This window comes from Brassica oleracea, chromosome C1 (assembly GCF_000695525.1).
Source record: "Brassica oleracea var. oleracea cultivar TO1000 chromosome C1, BOL, whole genome shotgun sequence".
Lineage (NCBI taxonomy): Eukaryota > Viridiplantae > Streptophyta > Magnoliopsida > Brassicales > Brassicaceae > Brassica > Brassica oleracea.
This window is the reverse complement of record NC_027748.1, coordinates 41,871,349-41,885,330: the sequence shown is the minus strand read 5'-3', so window position 1 is coordinate 41,885,330 and position 13,982 is coordinate 41,871,349. Positions and strand designations below refer to the sequence as shown.

General features: G+C 35.6%; 1 pseudogene; it reads right to left on the bottom strand.

The window, feature by feature from the left end:
* Positions 1-7,082: 7,082 nt before the first annotated feature.
* Positions 7,083-13,615, bottom strand: LOC106327981 (annotated as a pseudogene).
* Positions 13,616-13,982: the final 367 nt, after the last annotated feature.

Genomic DNA, 13,982 nt, shown 5'->3' with positions numbered 1-13,982 from the left:
GGTTAACACTGATCAACGAAGGGAGAGGCAAGTACAGGCCCGACCTACATTAGAAACTACTGGACGCTGGTGTTTTATAGATGGTTCGTGGAAAGAGAATGAACTATTTTCGGGACAAGGATGGTATAGTACCTTACAAGGTTTTGATGGTTTATTAGGAGCAAGGAATGTAAGGGCGTGTCTGTCTCCTCTTCATTCGGAGGTGGAGGCATTGATTTGGGCAATGGAATGTATGAAGAATCTAAGACAGTTTCAGGTTACGTTTGCAACGGATTGTTCTCAATTGGTGAAGATGGTTTCGGAACCAGAAGAATGGCCAGCATTTGAAACCTATCTGGAAGATATCAAGCTTCTACGAAGAAGCTTCTTCAACTCAGACATCATCCATGTTCCCCGAACGGAGAACCAAATGGCGGATAGCTTGGCACATAGTGCTAGGAAACAACCGTCTTCCGTCGTTCATATGGATGCGGAGTTGCCGATTTGGTTTACAGAGTCATATGAGTCTGTGAATGTCTTGCTGTCAAAAAAAAAAAAAAAAAGCTAGTGTAATATAGAAAGAACATTATTTTTTTGTAAATTCAAAAAGATACATTATTACAATTTGAAATTAATCAAAATTGAATAAAATGGTAATTAAATATTGGTAAATGTAATTGTTTTTTATCTTGTTTAGTTGGATTCTCATGAAAAGAAATCGATAGGTTAAACAAATGTTTCAAAATTTGTTGTGTTATTGTTTTGTCTATAAATTACAAAATTTATTGAATTGATATATTTAATTTTTGCATCCTTAAATAATATTTTATTAAGACATTAGAGAACTATGTTTTGAGTTGTTTTGTCAAAATTGTACAAAAATCTATGCTTTTTCATATTTGTCACGAAAATCTATATGTTAAACTTACTTTTACAAAATTATTAACTTTATCACGAAAACAAAAATCTATGCTTTTTCATATTTGTCAATGTTATCACAGTTTCAAAGAATATATTAGCTTAGTCACTTACTTATTTTTTTTTACAAAACAGAGTATTAGAGTCTTGAAAGTTGAATTCATATTATTGTAACTGTACATAAGAGTTTGTGATTACATACTTAGTGATTCTTGTATATGTGTCCAAGAAAGTTTCAATGGATTAGTGGTAACTGTCATATATTTATGTCATACTAACTCGGGTTCGATCATTTCCTTCGCATTGTTTTTTCATTCTTTACGGAAAAATAAATGAGATGACGTGGCAACTTCGGACTCTCTGATTGGTTGATTTTTCTATCCTACGTGGACACCCTCCCCATGGCTTATATTTTCCTTTTAGTATTGTGTATTGATGAGTACCATTAAGAAAAAATAATATGTAACTAGGATAAGACCTGCGCAAGGCGCAGGGTAAGTTTATTTGTATATATTATCGATAGTTTTTTTTATATATTTGAATATTTTTTGTTGTTATTATATAATTTCTTTCCGATGGATCAGATCAATTTTTATTAAAAATAATGGAACAAAACTATAATTAATACATCATGGGTTGATCGGATTTGACATTAAACAAATTATGACATAAAAACCTTATTTTTTTCTCGAACACATTCTTGAAAAAAGTGAACAGTATTGTTTTCACTGTAGAATTATTTTGACTTTTATCTTCCATATGGTTTTGAAAGCTTTCAAATCAACCATCAAATTGATACATGTCATTTTAATTTTTTTTAGTCGTATACTTAAGAAAAACTTACGTTTTTGTAATTTAAAGTCGTTTTAAAAAATTCAAAATATAACATATAAGAAAAAATCTAACATATAAGAAAAATATAACATATAAAGTATCCTCATTTTTGTATTTTAAAGTGGTTTAAAAAAATAACATATAAAGTTTCCTCATTTTTGTAATTTAAAGTCATTTTAAAAAATTCAAAATATAATATATAAGAAAAAATCTATTTTTTTTATTATATGGTTAATGTGATTGTTTATTTTTTAATAATATAAAATTAAACAAAATGAAGAAGGATGCAAAAATTGTTATCAAATCTTTATTATTCATAATCATTAATTGTCATATATATGTAAATCATATTAGGTAATTTTGTAGCTTTTATCTAGGGAAAGAATACACACTTCTTATATTTTAGGTTAATATAATGTTCTCTAGTGGACATTAGACAAATTATAACATAAAAACATTATTTTTTTCCTCGAACACATTCTTAAAAAAAATGAACAGTATTGTTTTTACAGTTGAATTATTTTGACTTTTATCTTCCATATGGTTTTGAAAGCTTTCAAATCAACCATCAAATTGATACATGTCATTTTAATATTTTTAGTCGTATACTTATACATTTTTGTAATTTAAAATCGTTTTAAAAATTTCAAAATATAACATACAAAAAAAAAATCTAACATATAAGAAAAATCTAACATATAAGGTGTCATCATTTTTGTATTTTTAAGTCGTTTTAAAATATATATAACATATAAGGTTTCCTCATTTTTGTAATTTAAAGTCATTTTAAAAAATTCAAAATATAACATATAAGAAAAAAAAAAAATTCAATATATAACATATAAGAAAAAATCTAATTTTTTATTATATGGTTAATGTGATTGTTTAATGTTTTTAATAATATAAATTTAAAAAAAAATGAAGAAGGATGCAAAAATTGTTATCAAATCTTTATTATTCATAATCATTAATTGTAATATATATGTAAATTATATTAGGTAATTATGTACCTTTTATTTAAGGAAAGAATATACACTTCTATATTTTAGGTTAATATAATGTTCTGTAGTGGTAGTGGACATTAAACAAATTATGATATAAAAACTTTATTTTTTTCATCGAACACATTCTTGAAAAATGTGAACAGTATTTTTTCCACAGTTAAATTATTTTGACTTTTATCTTCCATATGGTTTTGAAAGCTTTCAAATCAACCATTGAATTGATACATATTATTTTAATGTTTTTAGTCGTATACTTAACGAAAACTTACATTTTTGTAATTTAAAGTCGTTTTAAAAAAAATCAAAATATAACATATAAGAAAATTCTAACATATAAGAAAAATATAACATATAAGGTGTCCTTTTTTTTGTATTTTAAAGTCGTTTTAAAAAAATATATATAACATGTAAAGTTTTCTCATTTTTGTAATTTAAAGTCATTTTAAAAAATTCAATATATAACATATAAGAAAAAATCTAATTTTTTATGAAGACATTTAGAGTGCCACCTAGGATTTGGAATTTTTTTAATTAATACAAAATTAAGGTTCTAATTTTTCAAATGCTTCTCAATTAATATATAGGGGATTTTGATGAAGTATTATGTCGTTAATGTAAATGTTTTATTTGATAAGGATTTTCTAATGGTTTTTTTTAAGAACATCATTTTCTAATGGTTAATGCTACCATGAGCTAGCATCCATAATCACTCTCTTATTGGATTTGCTTTCCCATGAACGGTAAGAATTTTTCAGGATTTTAAAACTAATGTTGACTGTCTATACATGATTAATGTGTATTCTAAAAACTATCACATAAGCTGATAAGCATAATATAAAAGGACAATAAATAACTTGGCAAATTATAGTATATAGTATATAGTGTGTGTTGCAATAGTATAATTCAAATTAATGGTATTTTATATTTTATATATATGGTCGATTTATAACATTTGTTCTTATATGGCCGATACTTATGAGAACTTTATAAATAAGTGGAGTATGCATTGAATAAATCTCTCTCGAAACTTAATTAGATACACATATACAAAAATTGAAGATTTCATGTGGTGATTTGGACGACTATTCTTGTTTTCTTTTGCAATAAGAAAGTTTTTTTTGTTAATTAGAACCCACCAACATGTTAAATAACTCATTCTCTTTTTTTTATTAAGCACTAATTAAACACATGTTTGTTATGTCACATGCACATAACTCTTAATATGTGTGAAAATGTTTCTCTGTAATTAATTTACAAATTTCTTAACATATTAGCTTATTTCAATGTAACTAAAGACCGTATAAACTCTCGGTCACACACAGCTAAAATGAAAGTCTAAAATCATTATTGCCATAGGAACCAAATCCTTGAAGTCGCTTATTTATATATGATACTGTGAACTTTAGGAAATAAAGAAAAAAATTATTTGTAAAAAAATCTTGAGAAAGTTTCTTTTAGTATATATTAATTTCCAGGACTCCTGATTTAAAAGACTCAAATTTGTGTGTTTACATCAGTATCTTCGTTTCTTGTCTATGTGAAGATTTTGTGTAGAGAGAGTAAAGTGTTCAACAACAAGTGTAGTCAGTAGTCAGTCGACCGGGTGATTGTGGTCGAGTGGTAAGGAGACGAGACTGAGACTCCAACACGTTTCTGGTTCGATCCACCTGCTGCGCGAAACTAAGTCACAATTATCTTGGTCACCCAACACGGATATGGGCCTATGCTTTAGGGCCCATTTGAATATCCGGAGAGAGGATCTATCCGTGGGCTGCACCTCCCCTTATGGATTAGTCCGGGCCTCTCCATAGGCCTGAGATACCCCCAGGTTAACAAAAAAAAAAAAAAAAAAAAAAAAAAAAAAAAAAAAAAGTGTAGTCAGTCAAAGTTTACTTGATTAATACAAAAAACTGTGATAAACTACCTATTTAAAAAATCAAATATTAATTACAGACATAATGATGAAAAACAATGTTATATTGCGGTAAAACTATGTTAATATAACCAGTTGAACCATGATCAAGAATCTTATCTGAACAAAAAGATTTATTATTTTGTTAGATTTGACTTAGAACTGCTGAAGGTTGGCACATAGTGAAGAAAAAAGAGGAGGTTGGCATTTGGCCGGTTCTAATTTATTGGTAGTCGACAATTTGATGGTTTTGCAGACAAGAACAAAAATTACAATCACTCAAAGAATCATCATAATACGTAAGAAAGATATACAACGTGTACAAGACCGTAGATTGCGAGCGCAGATGAACTTCCACATTCTTCTTTTTTTTTTTTTTGGAACACAACTTTCATTAATACTTAAGCAATTGGACTACACTTTGAAGAAGAGATAATCCTAGCTCTAAGAACATTACAATAAGACAATACAGCATAAAAGATAGATGTAGAGAAACCTCTTGGATAAAAAGACAGCGAATTCTGAATAAAACTCGAATGCGTCAAAACAAGGTTCACGGCAAAGCCGGAATAGAACATAGTCACACTGAATCGTGACGTTAAAAGCAGCCAATTCACACCTCGGAATATCGCCGAAATGAAATCTGTTGTATCTTCAGACCCCGTACGGATCGCTCCACAAGATAACAAAACGGTTAGCAACTTGGACAACTTCAACTGCTTCAAAGCAGGAAAAGTGGCACTTCTCAAGGGGAATGCCTCTAGTGATGATGATCCTCGATCTTTGGAAGAGGAGGTTGATGATAATGGTAACGGTGAATACACCGACAAACACAAGGTGAAAAATCTCTTCAGTGCAGAAAAATATGGCTTTGTGTGCACAGTAGTTCGGATCAAAGCCTCAGTGAACCCACCGAAAATCATTGATGAACTGTTAATTGGATCCAAACCCATAAAATAAATTGTGGACCAAGCCCTCTCACTGGACTTGATAATCTGAGAGTTAATAATCCAAGAGGAAAGGAGTGGGCTGACCGTTTTTGTAAACAGCATGGGCCAGGCCCAAATAGGAGAAAAGGTAGGGCTGATGTCAGCGTATCCAACTCTGGGCATGATGGTCGTGAGGCAGCATGCGGCGGATCTGAGATGCCGTACTTTGTTGCTGGAAAGAGAGGCGGTGGGGCGAGATGGAGAGGAGACTGTGAAGATCGAAAGGTTGGGGGTTGTGAAGCCGCCAAGGAGTGAAACGGAGTCCCGTTTATAAAACAAAGTTGATATGATGCGGCAGCTTGAGGTTCTTTTTGCGACTGAGAAATGAGCTTTGACAGAGGTGAAGTACAATGGTGTTGAAGTACAGCAACAGCCTAGGATGGCGGATTTGAAGTGCGAAGAAAGGGACCACTTCGACTGGCGGACATGGTGCGGCAGGGTGATGATTGAGCATGCTTTCCGGGAACCCCCAGTTAAGAAAACCATTCCAGTGGACTCTCGACAGCTAGCTAAGACGTCAGTTGACTTCTTAGCGGGCAGTGAAGCCAGATCTAGAATGTGAAGATTGAAACCGACGACAATAGATGTAGAAAGTAGCCAGGGACCAAAGGAAGACAAAAAGAAAGAGCAGTAGGGGTGACACTCGCCAGCTCGCCGGCGTCGGAAAAACGTAAGCTTTTGAGTTTTTCGATTTTCGTGCCCGAAAAAGTTTCACTTTTAAGTAAAATGGAATTTAGTTTTGAAAGTTGTTTTACATTCTTCTTCTTTTAGTCTTCTATATTTTATGTTACCTATAATAATCCGTACACTTTTTTACCTTGCATGCATGAATGAATGTAATTTATTACCTGTGGATATATACACCCACGATGATGACCTAGGGATACAATTCTCGTGTTTTTTTAACTACAAATCTCGTGTTTGTGTTGACATTGATCTAACGACGAGACATTAACTAACTATAAATATAAGCATATTTAAAAAAAAAAAAATCTCAAAGTTAAAACTTAAGAGGATCAAATTCAAAGTTAGAACTAAAAAAAAACATAAACTATTGAATGTGAAGTCGCCGCTTCAACTACATTAATATTGCAATCTCTATCTAAGACTAATGTATGTCGGCCAAAATATCGGCAACGTAACTAACTCACCTTTTAAAATTGAAACCACATATCTTTATATTCTTTTGCTTTGCTGATATCACATGGTCTTTATTAATAAATGCTAACTTGGAATAAAGGTGGCATTGTTTTCGTTTAGTATATGGATATTGTGTTCTTTAGAAAACAAAAGATTATTGCAAAAAGAAGCATGCATCCATATTCAAGATTTGGATTACAGATACGTAAACTGTTGTCTTGGCACCTTTTATTTGTATTTGGTGGCAATTTTTTGGTTTAAATATAATATTTGAGATTGAGACGTGTTAGTTGAATATACGGTCAGATTATATTGAAGCTTCAGAGAAGAATATAGTAGACGAACTATTTCTCCACGATAATTATTTTATAACATCAGATGTATCCAAACTAGCTTGCAACTATATCATTGTCAGGTAAAGACGGCATTAGTAGCTTGGAACTGTATTGTATACTTCCTTTGCAGATCTCTTAGTCTCTCCATCAGTACTTGGAATGTGGGTCTCAGCGTTGTATCGCTGCCGTGTGGAATAAGACAAAAATAGAAGAAACACAGATTGATTAAGTGTCAGCATTAGCCGTGAAATATGTACATCTAAATCAATGAGAACGGGGATCATTAAAGATTATGTATGCTTCTAGCGAGGATAATGAGGTAGTAATATTTTAATTTACCTGTGCCAACAGCTCTCCATTAATGAGATCCAAAGAGGATCAATGTCCTTTGAAATTTCCAGCCTCTGGTTCATGAACCCCACAGCTCGCTCCAATCACCTGCACGTATTTCAAACAAGCATTTCTTCGTATTTGTCTTTAGTAACACCACATTTCATTTATATCTTTACACATTCTTGTAAGTATAAACGTGATACCTGCATCGAGTTGAGAGTTTCCCATGGGATCTTCCCGGTGGCTAGCTCCCAGAGTACTACTCCAAAGCTGTAGATATCAGACCTGTATCATCAATACATAAGAAGAGATAGTTACTTATTGAATGCTTGAAAAATAATTATCAAGGGAACTTTAACCAAACAGAACACGAGAATATACTTCTCATTAGCAGACTCATTTCGAAGAACTTCTGGTGCCATCCATTGAGGCTGCATAACAGGTATAAAGTACATCAAATGAGAGGTTGACTATAAATCTTAAAGAATGTAGACTAACTATACCGTTCCTCTTCCGGACTTGGTGGCTAGGTATGTCTCATGCTTGATACGAGAAAGACCAAAGTCAGCTACCTATTACAGATGTCACTGTAAGTTGTTACTCGTTTCAGTTTGGATATTTGGAGTCTCAGTTTTTCTTACAACAGTGTAGATAATTCATACCGCAAGCCTGTGTCAAGAGTTATGTAACATGTTGTACGGTGACTTGAGTCAAATAAAGAGGAAAATAAGGATCACAAGACAAAGATGACTACATGCAATTTTGTCAATGATCATATAAATGGATTAATTCTCACACTGTCCAATGCCATACGAATACGCCGCCTCCAGTCCAGTTGTGACGTGCTCCTCTGTAGTAGACGGAAGAGACTTCCACTGCAAATTGATAAGAGCTATGTGGCTTGAAGACCGGAGAGCAAAAAGAGAGCGAGAGTAGTGACAAAGATAGATGAGACCGAACCGTGGAAGGAACTCAGACACTATACAGAGACGCTGAGGTGAAGTCACAGCTCCCATAAACAGCAGGACATTAGGATGTCTAAGTCTTCTCATCAACGATACCTTCACGTACAAGCAACACTAGTATTAACAATTTAGAATTTTTTAAATGTTGGTTCTACTGAAAAGAAAAAAACAATACCTCTTGCCTAAAAGATTGCATGACCTCTTCTGAATATTCTTGTTTGGAGAACATTTTTACAGCTATATCCTGCAGTGAAATTAGCAAACTTAATAAGAATTTAATTAAGAAAGATCTCTGAACTTTCAAGTGTTGTTCAATATCAATAAATGCATATTCTATAGTATCAACAGAAGCCAAAACCGTACAGATCCAAACCAGAGACCATGATAAACAGTTCCACATGAACCTGTAAAATGGAAAATTACTGGAGCATATTAGCAGAACAGTCACAGAATATCACATTAAATTAGCAAACGTGATATTATGTTTAAGAGACTAAATTACCTTTTCCAATTTGTTCTTTAATTTTCAAATCATCCCATAAAATTTCATATTCCAAGCGATCACTATTAACCTTGCTCGTCACACTGCTACTGGTACTTCCGCAACTACTAGCGCTGCTTGTGCTGTTTGCATTCATAGAGGAAGACCACAAACTACCACTCTCGTCAATGGTAGGCTTATTACTTTCAGGTTTAGCACTAGAAAAGGGATTAATCTGGTGAGACTTATCTTTCTCTTGATCATTATGTACACAAGACCTTACATAATGAGCTGGCCTTCCTTTTGAACCTTCCTGGTCATTCCCTTTCCATGGCCATGGTGAACCTTTCTCTACCATATATTCTTCAGATTTTGAGGTGAGAACCTTATGGATTGCAAACTTTCCATCACTCTCATCAGTAGAATCCTTGAAGGGTTTGGAGTGAAGTTTCTCATCATTACATGTGAATACACCAAAAGGAGACTGGATAAAATCCCCTCTTGGTTTCCTGGCACCAGTGGATTCTGCATCGTCGAATACATAATGATCTGAATGATGACTCTCATCCCTAGTGCCACCCTCAGAGAGTGTGGCACTACTTTCACCTGCTCGCATCTTGGACCTGACCTTGTTGCTCACCGTGGATGCCTGTAAGTTTAACACTAGTCCATACTATGCAGCAGAAAAATAAAAAAAAAGGCGAGAATATACAAATAAATATTTAACTAACCAAATCTGATATCTTTGATGCTATAGCAGCTTGTAAAGGCTGATGAGAGTCAATGCCAAGTTTTGATATAACAACTCCTTTGGAGTCCAAGCCAAGTTTAGAGGCAAAGCTATTCCTTGCAGGGCTAGAGGTCGTTTCACCTTGTTTTGATTTAGATTTAGACAAAGAGATTCTTGACTTCAGATACGGTGCTGTGTCACTTGTGATAGAAATGATCCCAACCAGTGAACCGTCATCATCATAGAAGGGAGAACACGTTGTCACAGCTGAAGATATCTTCCCTGATTTGCTCTTGACAGGAAACTCACCGGTCCAGCTCTCTCCTCTGACACAACGTTGAGCAACATTGATAGAGCTTAAGTATCGTATATTGATGTATAATACTGCGTAACAATACTCAACACGGTATCTCTCCGTGACTGAGCCCAAATCCACTAAAGAATCTCTTTAGGGTCCAAGTACTTACAACATAAATTAAAGTCCCCCTCTTATCCTTCTAATGAGTCTCGTATTTATACTCCTATACTCTGATTCGTGTAGACTCTTTGACTGTAACAAACTTAACCGTCATTCGTAACGGCCTAGTCCATGTCATCTCCCGCTTCAATCTCATTCTTTAAGACTTTTACCTCTTCACGTTTATTCCTTAACCTCCTTCTCACATAACGCCTCCAAGGCTTATCATTACCCCCCTCGGTAACATTGAGCTTGTCCTCAAGCTCAAACTCTGGAAACTCTTTCTTAATATCCTTCACCCGTAACCAAGACCTCTCATGGTCAGGCAAGCCCTTCCAATGAACTAAAGCTTCCAGATGACCTTCCTCATCATAACGGGAGCTTACTAAATGTTCTGGCTGTAGGATAAATCCCTCCGACTCCTCTGACAAAACAGGTAACGTTGAGACTGAATGACCCTGTCCCAATACTGGCTTCAATTGTGATACGTGAAAAACAGGATGTATTTTACTCTCTGGTGGTAACTGTAAACGGTAAGCCACAGAACCAATACGTTCAAGCACCAGAAACGGACCATAATATTTAGCTGCGAGCTTCTGACAGAATCTTTTCGCCACCGACGTCTGACGGTAAGGTCTAAGCTTGAGAAACACCTGAGACCCTACAGCAAATTCCAACTCACGTCTATGTTTGTCTGCATTGTTCTTCATAGCAGCTTGAGCACGAATCAAATTGTCCTTAGCATCTAAAAGCAAACGGTCTCTAGTCTTCAACATTTGTTCCAACTCGAAATTATTCGTTGACCCATGTTCAAACCACAATAACTCCGGAGGATCCCGACCATAGACTAGCTTGAAAGGTGAAGTCTGAATAGAAGTATGGTATGAAGTATTATACCAATACTCAGCCCACGACAGAAAACGATGCCACTGCTTAGGATGGGCTGAAGTAAAACACCGCAAGTATGAATCCAAACACCTATTCAAGACCTCAGTTTGCCCATCGCTTTGGGGATGATAAGCGGTGCTAAACTTGAGCTTAGTACCAGCCAAACGAAAACATTCCCTCCAAAATTTGCTCAGAAACACCCTGTCCCGATCCGAAATTATAGAAGTAGGATAGCCGTGTAATCTGACTATTTCCCTGACAAACACAGCTGCAACCGTAGAAGCCGTGTAAGGATGCTTCAGACTCACGAAATGACTATATTTACTGAACCTGTCCACCACCACCAGTATAATATCCATGCCTTCAGATTTAGGAAGTCCTTCAATGAAATCCATCGAAATCTCTGACCAAATCTGAGTAGGTAACGGAATCGGTTGAAGCAACCCCGCTGGACTCAAAGTCGAGTACTTGTGAGTCTGACAAACCGTACACTCCGAGACAAACTTTCGAACATCATCCTTCAACTTCGACCAATGGAACAGATGTTGAATTCGTTTTATTGTTTTCAACACTCCCGAATGACCTCCCATGACACCATCATGATATTCGCTCAAAATCATCGGAATAAACCTTGAGGATCTTGAGAGGACCAGTCTATTTTTGTAAAATAAACGCCCACCAATCACTGAGCATCCCTGCTTCTGTTCAGAACCTACTGTGACTGCGTGTACGCGTTTCTTTAACTCTTTATCCGAATCAACTTCTTCAAATATATCTTGCATTTGCAACGAAGAAGTAACTGTAATCGCACCCAACAACATATCTCGAGAAACTCCACTTTCCCGCACAATTCGAGATAGACCATCTGCTGCCTTATTCTCACTGCCCTTCTTGTACACAATCTCAAAATCGTATCCCAATAGCTTGGTTAACCATTTTTGATAGTCCATAGACACGTCGCGTTGCTCCAATAGGAACTTCAGGCTGCGCTGATCAGTGTGCACTATAAACTTCTTCCCCATAAGGTAATGATTCCACTTCTGCACTGCCAACACAATGGCCATAAGCTCCCTCTCATAGATAGGTTTCAGCTGCTCTTTATCCGACAACCCTTTGCTGAAATAAGCAATGGGGTTTTTCTTTTGCATAAGTACTGCTCCCAGACCAAACCCCGATGCATCTGCTTCAATAATGAATGTCTCGTGAAAGTTAGGTAGAGATAGTACTGGTGCTGAAACCATTGCTTTCTTCAACGCTTCAAAAGCTGCTTGTTGCAATTGCGTCCAAATAAAACTTTCAAACTTCAACAAATCAGTTAATGGACGTGCAATGCCACCATATAAATGAACAAAGCGTCTGTAGTACCCAGTCAACCCAAGAAACCCTCTCAACTCCTTAACATTCCGAGGAGTAGGCCACGTAGACATCGCTTTCGTTTTCTCAGGATCTGTTGCAACCTCCTCTGCTGAAATGATGTGGCCTAAGTAATCCACATGAGGCTGGCCAAACATACACTTCTGAAGGTCGTGTGTTCGATCCACGCTCACCGCACCAAATGATAGAGCTTAAGTATCGTATATTGATGTATAATACTGCGTAACAATACTCAACACGGTATCTCTCTGTGACTGAGCCCAAATCCACTAAAGAATCTCTTTAGGGTCCAAGTACTTACAACATAAAAGTCCCCCTCTTATCCTTCTAATGAGTCTCGTATTTATACTCCTATACTCTGACTCGTGTAGACTCTTTGACTGTAACAAACTTAACCGTCATTCGAAACGGCCAAGTCCATGTCATCTCCCGCTTCAATCTCGTTCTTTTAGACTTCTACCTCTTCACGTTTATTCCTTAACCTCCTTCTCACATAACGCCTCCAAGGCTTATCAAACATTCATGGCAAAGGCAGCATCTCGATCTTCTACCATTACATTAATTGGGTCCTGACCAACTACTTCTTCAGCAGTGTAACCAAACTGCTTTTCCGACATTGCATTCCTGGAACAATCATGATGACATCAAGTTGGAATCTGAAGACATACCAGTCATTACATAAAATCTCTACTTGCTAGTAATTCTGAAAGTAGCTAAAATCTCCGCAGTATACGATTAATAAAATTTTATTTAGTGAGATAAGAATATTTTTATAAGGAAAAACAGTATCGAGTTTTTCAGATAGTATTAATACGGGTCAATCCTATTAAACTATTAATTAATATACAAATTTTTGCTTCTCTTAAATTTTTTTGCTTTCTTCATGGTTAATTCACGTTCATTCATAACACTTACCAAAAGATGATTCGCAGTTTTAGATCCAAGACATGAGCAGATTGTGATATCGACTGAAGTATATTCAAGTATTGTTTATTTGTGAACTTCAGGGCCGATGGTCCGGCTCCTCCACCGACTCCAACTTTCAAATTTATAGCATCATGCAACGGTGAAGCGTGGCGAAACGAGGCGGCACTGCTCTCCCTCCACGCTGGAGCTCCTATGTTTCTCCTCGCCGACGCGGAACGTGATCGCTGTTTAAGCTCTGTGGATACCTTGAGTCTTGACATCTCTTGCTTAAGATGTTCCTGACTTTCCTCTAGCTTTTGCATCTTCTTCAGCAGCTCCTTAGCATGTGGAGTCTCCATGGCGCCTCGAAAAAACCGAAACACTATCAAGAGGCTTAGTGACTGACTGTGTCTCGCTTCTTAGCAACGATGCAGAGTTTATAGCGTTACAAGCAAGTCAACAAAAAAAATGAAAGGCTTCCTAAAATTCTGAGCAGGTTGGCCGGTTCTATTTTAATTGGTGGACGACAATTGCTTGGTTACGCAGACAAAACCAAAAATACAACCACTTTGACAAAATCATAGTACGTCAGAAAGATACCAGTGTACATTGTACAGTGTACTAGAGAGTGTTCGTAACTATAATTCCATCAGCAAAGGAACTTCTACATCTTTTTTTAGTATTTCTTTTTTGTAGTTTTTGTATATCAACCTAGTGGCATAGTACCATGTTTACGT